This window comes from Rhinatrema bivittatum, chromosome 3, assembly GCF_901001135.1.
Source record: "Rhinatrema bivittatum chromosome 3, aRhiBiv1.1, whole genome shotgun sequence".
Classification (NCBI taxonomy): domain Eukaryota; kingdom Metazoa; phylum Chordata; class Amphibia; order Gymnophiona; family Rhinatrematidae; genus Rhinatrema; species Rhinatrema bivittatum.
The window spans coordinates 94,565,840-94,574,205 of record NC_042617.1 but is presented as its reverse complement, the minus strand read 5'-3'; positions in this window follow the sequence as shown (position 1 = coordinate 94,574,205).

Sequence of the window (8,366 nt, the reverse complement as noted above, 5' to 3'; positions counted from 1 at the left end):
CCGGGGGGGGGGGGGGGCAATAACACGCGCCGGAGCCGGTATTTACCCTTAGATGGAGTTTACCACCCACTTTGGCCTGCATTCCCAAACAAACAGACTACGAGAAAACCCGGTCCCGGCGCGCCGGGGGCCGCTACCGGCCTAACACCGTCCGCGGGCTGAGGCTTGATGAGAAGGACTTGGGCCCCCGAGCGGCGCCAGAGAGGCGATCTTCCGTACGCCACATTTCCCGCGCCCGCCGGACGAGCGGGGATTCGGCGCTGGGCTCTTCCCTCTTCACTCGCCGTTACGGAGGGAATCCTGGTTAGTTTCTTTTCCTCCGCGGCTTGTGTCCATAGGTGGGATTGACCTCTGTCCTAGAATGATGTGCCTCTTCATCCAGGCCTAGTGTTCCTACTGGTGTTTTAAGTCCATTGCTGTGCCTGCCTGTTCATCCAGACCTTGTGTTCCCACACGTATTATTATTTCTGAGAGATCTTCCAATTCCTTTGTCATTTTCTGAAGTGCATAAGTAGGGTAGCTAAATGAGGAGAATATTGGAGGGGCGAAGTTCCATATTCAAAGCTGAGTAGCTGTACTTATCTAGTGAAAGTTTGAAGGATCAGGGAAGGCTTGTAAGAATAGCCAAGTTTGTTAATAGATTCTGTTATGGGAATAAGAATCTGAACATCGTCTGCATAGATGTAGTGAATGAGGTTAAGACAAGCTAACAGTTGCCAAAGGGGAAGGAGGAAACGCCGGGAGGGGGGGCTATAACACGCGCCGCCAGAGCAGCGGGCCACCTGCCCCCCCTGGGCCTTCCCAGCCGACCCGTTGCCGGTCGCGGCGCACCGCCGCGGAGGAAATGCGCCCTGCGGGGGCCCGGGGCCGTCCGGGAGGCGTTCCCCGCCCCTCCCCCACCCCCCGCGAAAGGGGTGGGGGTGGGGGATCCGCCGAAACCCCGGTCCGACCGAACCCGCCGGGTTGAATCCTGCGGGCGGACTGCACGGACCCCACCCATTTACCTCTTTACAATTTCACGCCCTCTTGAACTCCCTCTTCAAAGTTGTTTTCAACTTTCCCTTGCGGTACTTACTTATTTATTTTATTTAAGGTTTTTTTATACCGGCATTCATGAAATCGTTCACATGATGTCGCTTTACAGAAAACAGGGGTGCAAAGAAAACAACCTATAACATAAATACACGTGGTGAAGAGATGCAGTTACAATTAACTGGGGCTATGAACTGGGAGTGTAAGAAATAAAGAGGGATAGAGGAGGTTAATTATATACATGTGTAGAATATAAAAATATACAAGAGTACATTACAAATATGGCGTCCAATATATACAGCTTCTGAGCTGAGAATTTATTGATGGTGTGTGTTAGGTGCAGTTCGGGAAGGCTTGCCTGAAAAGCCATGTCTTGAGTCTTTTCCGAAAGGTTAGGAGGCAAGGTTCATTTCTGAGATCTGGGGGGATGGAGTTCCATAACGGTGGACCTGCTGTGGAAAGGGCTCAATCTCTAAAGGTGCTGTGATAAGTGGTTTTGGAGGGTGGAACAAGGAGGCATCCTCTGTAGGCTTCCCTGGTCGGTCTTGTGCATTTGTATAAACGGAGAGGAATTTGTAGGTCGATTATGGTGTGTTGGTGAAAGATTTTGTATATCAAGGTGATGGATTTGTAAATGACTCTGAACTGAATTGGTAACCAGTGGAGGTCTTTTAGGACTGGGGAAATGTGGTCTCTTTTCCTAGTGTTTGTTAGTAGACGGGCTGCTGCGTTTTCAACCATTTGGAGTGGTTTTGTGTATGAGGAAGGGAGTCCAAGAAATGTAGAGTTGCAGTAGTCTAATTTGGAGAAAATGAGGGCTTGGAGGATCCTGGTTAGTGTCTTTTCCTCCGCGGCTTGTGTCCCTAGCTGTGATTGAACTCTGTCCTCGAATGATGTGCCTCTTCATCCAGGCCTTGTGTCCCTAGCTGGGATCGACCTCTGTGCTCGACTGCTGCGCCTCTTCATCCCGGCCTTGTGTTCCCACAAGTGTTTTAACTCCGTTGCTGTGCCCGTTCCTGCAGGCCTTGTGTTCCTCTGGGGATAGGGAAATACATACAGTAACTGAGTGTAAGCAAGTATGATTTGCATTGAATACAAGAATGTCAGTATATAAAAATGACAAATAAATATAAAAATAAATGAAGTGCTATAAACTTTTTAAAAAAAGAATATAAATCCATAAAAAAAAAATTGTACTATCCGAGTATCAGTGTTCATCCATGTTCCTACTGGTGTTTTAACTCCATTGCTGTGCCTGCCTGTTCATCCAGGCCTTGTGTTCCCACAGGTGTTTTAACTCAGTGGCGGTGCCTGTTCATCCAGGCCTTGTGTTCCTCTGGGGATAGGGAAATACCTACAGTACCTGAGTGTAATCAAGTCTGACGTGCTAGAAACGTTTTCGAATAAGAATATAAATACATTAAAAAAACACATAATTACTATCCGAGTATCCGTGTTCATCCAGGCCTTGTGTTCCCACAGGTGTTTTAACTCAGTGGCGGTGCCTGTTCATCCAGGCCTTGTGTTCCTCTGGGGATAGGGAAATACCTACAGTACCTGAGTGTAATCAAGTATGACGTGCTAGAAACGTTTTCGAATAAGAATATAAATACATTAAAAAAACACATAATTACTATCCGAGTATCCGTGTTCATCCAGGCCTTGTGTTCCCACAGGTGTTTTAACTCAGTTGCTGTGCCCATTCTTCCGGGCCTTGTGTTCCCACAGGTGTTTTAACTCAGTGGCTGTGCCTGTTCATCCAGGCCTTGTGTTCCCACAAGTGTTTTAACCTGGTTGCTGTGCCTGTTCATGCAGGCCTTGTGTCCCTAGCTGGAATTGACCTCTGTCCTCGAATGATGTACCTGTTCATCCAGGCCTTGTGTTCCCACACGTATTCTTATTTGTGAGAGATCCTAGGCTCCAATTCCTTTGTCATCAGCTGAAGTGCGTAAGTACAGTCTGAATTCACTAGACGCCAACGGAATTCACTAGACGCCAACGATATTCACTGGACGCCAATGTAAACACCGGGTACACACAACTCTAGGGGTGGACCCGTTCCAGGGAGTCCTTCCCTGAACAAGCATGAGGGTGGAGGTGGGCTTTACTGCACACCCACCTGACGGACCATGCCCATACCGCTGCCAATATTCTAGCATGCATCAGAAAGATGCTGGCGAGCTACCAGTGTTTTAACCTAGTTCCTGTGCCTGTTCATGCAGGCCTTGTGTCCCTAGCTGGGATTGACCTCTGTCCTCGAATGAAGTGCCTGTTCATCCAGGCCTTGTGTTCCTACTGCTGTTTTAACTCCATTGCTGTGCCTGCCTGTTCATCCAGACCTTGTATTCCCACACGTATTCTTATTTCTGAGAGATCCTCCAATTCCTTTGTCATCTGCTGAAGTGCGTAAGTACCGTCTGAATTCACTAGACGCCAACGGAATTCACTAGACGCCAACGATATTCACTGGATGCCAATGTAAACACCGGGTACACACAACTCTAGGGGTGGACCCTTTCCAGGGAGTACTTCCCTGCACAAAGGAAAGGGAACTCTCTCCTGGGCCAATTGATAAGAAAACCACAATTCTGCAGCCAAAAATAGGCTGGAAATCCTTCCCCCATTGACTTTAATGGGCGACATATGTACATATACCCAACTCATTAGATTTTTTTTATGTCCATATTGGCCGCAAGTGGGACCCACTTTCGGACATAAGAAATATGAACATAAAATTTTGCTCTGCACATCCCTACTGAGTGCATTGCAGTGCTTAGCTTGGCAGTGGCCTTCCCGATGTATTACTACAGTATATGTGCTGCTGTCTCCTTTTGCATGCTCACAAAAACAGATAAAGTTTAGGGCTCAGGTTGTTCTTCTCTTTACTACAATCTTTGCAGCTAATAGTAGCTGCAGATTTCAAGACTACAGTGCATTGCACTGGAGTGAGACAGAGAGACACTAAAAATCACCCCTGTTAACTGCTTCTCTCGACTATCCTCACACAGAATCCATTTTGAAGTGCAGCACCAATGGGGCAGGATTGTATGGGGATCTCTCCTACACATGGGGAGACCCCTCAGATGGGGTAGGATTCTGAAAGGGGTGATTCCAGGAATTGTAGGATGTGGGGAGGGGAGGGAAGGGGACTTTTGTAAAATTTTGCCACACATTTAGTTAGCAGGAGAAGGGGTTGATTTGTAAATGAGGCAAAATGAATGAAATTTCATTTGTTTTTCTTTCATTCATTCTTACAAAATGAAAAATGTCATTGACATTTCCTAATTTGTTTTAAATGAAAGCAGATCCCTTCAAATTGCTGCTCATTTTTTCCCATTGTTTCTTCTGGAGCTGGCCCGTTTAAGCATTTGAGAGCATATTTAAACAAGAAATTAACTGATTGAATTGAAGGGTAAGGAAGGATTTTTTGGCTTTTTGCCCTTAGATTACTCTGAATTCATGCTCCAAGCATGCTCTGTCTGTTTCTTCTGTCCTATTTCAGATGTTGCTGACATCAGAAATGTGACTTTGCATATCAGAAAGAATAATGAGCCTCATGCATAACGTAATGAAATCAATACTCTAGAAAACACCAGAAAATGGGGGAGTAGACCAAATAAAAACATGTCGGGGGAGTTTTATTTGGGTTGCCAAGATATTCAGGGCCTTTCAGGAACTTTTCTCTAATCAGGCTACTTTTTTTTTCTCTAATGGTGTTGAATATATTTTAGCAGTTTTCAGAGCAATGAATAGTCTATATCAGATAGAGCCCCAAGAAGCATGTCTTTAATTCAGTGTCAGTCGGAAGAAATGACAGGTAGAACATTTAGATTCTTTTTCAATGTACCTAAGTACAAAATCTTTCAGAATAGTTATTTATTTTTCATGTACCAATTCCCAAACCTTAGGGTCAGATTTAGAATTTTGCTGCCCCTAGGCAGTTTCGGTATTTTCATCCCTCACCTCCTGTAAGGGTCTAGAGCTGTTTTCTGTCGCATGAGATTCAGCAAAGATGGAAAGCAGAAAATCTTAGCCGGCCTGCTGTTCCTAAATGTTTGTCGCTATAGGCACCAGCATAATGGGTGCCTAATTTCAAGTCCAGGGCTGCTTTACATGCCCTGAGTCTAAGAATATTTGCATAATTTTGGCAATACAAAATCTAAACAGCATCCTATTTGTATGTACTGGAACATCAAATGCTTAAAGTTATATCACACTGTGACTTCTGTGCATTTATTGGCTGGATATAAAAGTCTTGTGGGGTTTATTTTTTTTTATAGCATTTCACTCCCACCCTGTAAGGTGCATAAGATCCCAGTAAAATCACTTGACAGTTAGCAATTATGTGTTAAAAGAACATCACAGAAGCTACAAAGTTCATCTTGTTATTTTTGTGGTTCACAATTTGGCAGTCCTGATTTTCGAAATGCAGCTTTCTTATACCCTTCCATTTCTCAAAGACTAATGACATAATTGCTCTTTGAAGATGAGCTGCATGTGACAGCATGTACACAATATCCATTGCCATCAGGGTTTTATTGTCAGCCTTAATCTGAGAAGGTTGCTTTTGGTTGGCAGAGATGACTGAAATGAATGCAATACTGTAGCAAACTTAAGAAAATAATTTAAATAAAATGCTGAAGAAAGGATACAGATGTTAGGAATGTGCAGAGGAAAACTGTTTGTTTTGATTTGTTCATTCTTTTTGTAGGGCACGTCCATTCAGTTCATTAGTTTCAAACAAAAAAAAGTTCTTTCTTTACTTTATTTGTTCATTCTTTTACTAACAGTCAATGGGGAAGCATGGTAGACAATTTTTTACTCCAAAATTAAGGTTTTCTCTTTATTTCTAACTTGTGGGAAGATATCGTCAGAAGGGAGAAAGAACTCCAAGATACCTAAAGTTGCGCTGGAGGTGAACCCTTGGCCTGGCACAGGATTGGTACGGCCCTCTGAGGGATCCCAGAGGGCACCAGCTGCCAGGAAGCGGAGCACACAAGGAGACAGAGGCAAGCTGGAGCTTCACCAATAACGGCCCGGGGGCTCCACGGGTTGAGCCCTTGGATTCCTGGGCTGCCTGGGCTTAGGTGGGCCTCTGGGGGTCTCTCAGAGAGAAGGTGGAGAGGTGTGCCCACAAGGAGTAGAGGTGCATGGCTGATGGTGAACAGATGAGCTAGACCGGAACAGAGAGTACCAGAGACCATGGGTCCAAGGCAGGAACTAAAGGTCCTCTGGGCAGGGTAGGCAGTGCCTAGTGGTCTAGCTTGAGGAAGGCCATAGACAGCGTCAAGGCAGGTGGACCTGGTGGTCTCAGGAGAAGCAAAGAGTGTCCGAATGGAGTGCAAGTGTCAAAGCCAGGGTTTCCGTCCTAGGATAGTCAGCCAAAGCAAGGGTCAGTTCCAGGAATTAGTCTGAGAATGGTCAGGGCAAGCAGAGGTCAGTTCCAAGTATCAGTCCAAGTGTGGTCAGAGGCAAGCAGAGGTCAGTTCCAGGTATCGGTCCAAGCATGGTCAGAGGCAAGTGGAGGTCAGTTCCAGGTATCAGTCCAAGCATGGTCAGAGGCAAGCGGAGATCAGTACCAGGTATCGGTCCAAGCATGGTCACAGGCAAGCAGAGGTCAGTACCAGGTATCAGTCCAAGCATTGTCAGAGGCAAGCAGAGGTCAGTACCGGGTATCAGTCCGAGAAGGTACAACCTGGGTTACAGAACTTGGAACAACTCAGGAACAAAGGAATAGGCGCTGGAACACAGGAAGGACCACGGGAACACAGGAGCAACTCAGGAACACTGGAACAAGCACAGGAACACTGGAACAAGCACAGGAACTCTGGAACAAGGACAGCAACTAGCTCATACAATGTGACAACCCGTTTGCCAAGGCAAGGAATGCAGGGCTCAGGTGACATCATCACTGGGTGCCACGGAGCGGTTTCCCACCATGGCACCTTTAAAGGTCAGCCCTGTGCGGGTGTGTGCACCTAGGGGCCGACTGCAATAAGGCATGGTGTGGGCCTCTCCACACCATGAGGGACGCGGAGCACCGGAGCAGGATGGAACCGGCTCCAGAGTTGAGGAGGCTGAGGAGCTAGGAGCCCGAGGCTAGCTATGACCGCGGGAGAGACTGGGGAAGCAGTGGAGGCTGGGTCTGGAAGATGAGCAGGGCCAGTTGCAGCTCTAGCATGGCCGGGGTGCGCAACAGTACCCCCCTCTAGGCCTCCCCCTCATTGGCCTAGGCTTCTCAGGGTGCGCTTGATGGAAGGTTTGCAGAAGATCCTTGTCCAGAATGTTGTGAGAGGGTTCCCATGAGTTTTTTTCGGGTCCAAACCCCTTCCATGACAGGAGATACTCCCATCGCCTTCTCCTACAATGGACATCTAAAACGTCCTTTACTTGGAGGTAAGCTTCCGGTTCTGCGGAGACTTGGGTCAGATGTGGCAGTCATCGTGAGGGCCAAGACATGACAAGAGGCTTGAGGAGCGAGACGTGGAACGTGTTGTGAATACCTAAGGTGGCAGGTAAGCTGATATGTGCCGGCCCCGACTCGCCGCAAAACTGGGAAAGGGCCCACATATTTCGGAACCAACCTCTGGGAAGGTAAACGAAGTTCAATATGTTTGGTGCTAAGCCATACTTTCTGGCCAGGAAGGAACATGGAGGCAGCACAGCGATGGGCATCAGAAATCTTTCTTGCCCGCTCGGCGGTCTGACCCAGTCTCTGTGTGACTTGCTCCCAGAGGTGCTGAATTGACTGGGCTGTTGCTTGAGCTGATGGCAATGGCACATTCAGAGGGACTGGAAGTGGCAGACGGGGCTGTTGGCCATAGACAACGTGGAACGGGGAGCTCCTTGTGGCGGCTGAAACGTGGGTGTTATGTGCAAATTCTGCCCATGGGAGGAGATCAGCCCAGTTGTCCTGCTGGTCATTTATGTAGGACCGAAGGAAGGCCTTTAGGGATTGGTTTGTTCGTTCGGCCTGGCCGTTCGCCTGAGGGTGATAAGTGGAGGTTAAGTTTAGGGTGATGTTAAACTTGTGGCATAAGGACCTCCAATACTTTGCCACGAATTGTGGGCCTTGGTCCAACATGATCTCCTGTGGGAGCCCATGGAGGTGAAATATGTGGGTTAAGAAGAGACGCCCCAGTTCGGGAAGGTAGGTTAGGCAGAGGTATGAAATGGGCCATCTTGGAGAAACAATCTATGATGACCCAAATCACGGTGTTTCCCTTGGAAGGCAGTAATTTTACAATTAAGTCAGTGGCAAGGTTCATCCATGATTCTATAGGTGCCGGAAGAGGCTGGAGAAGACCCCACAGGTGTCCAGTGGGCATCTTCTG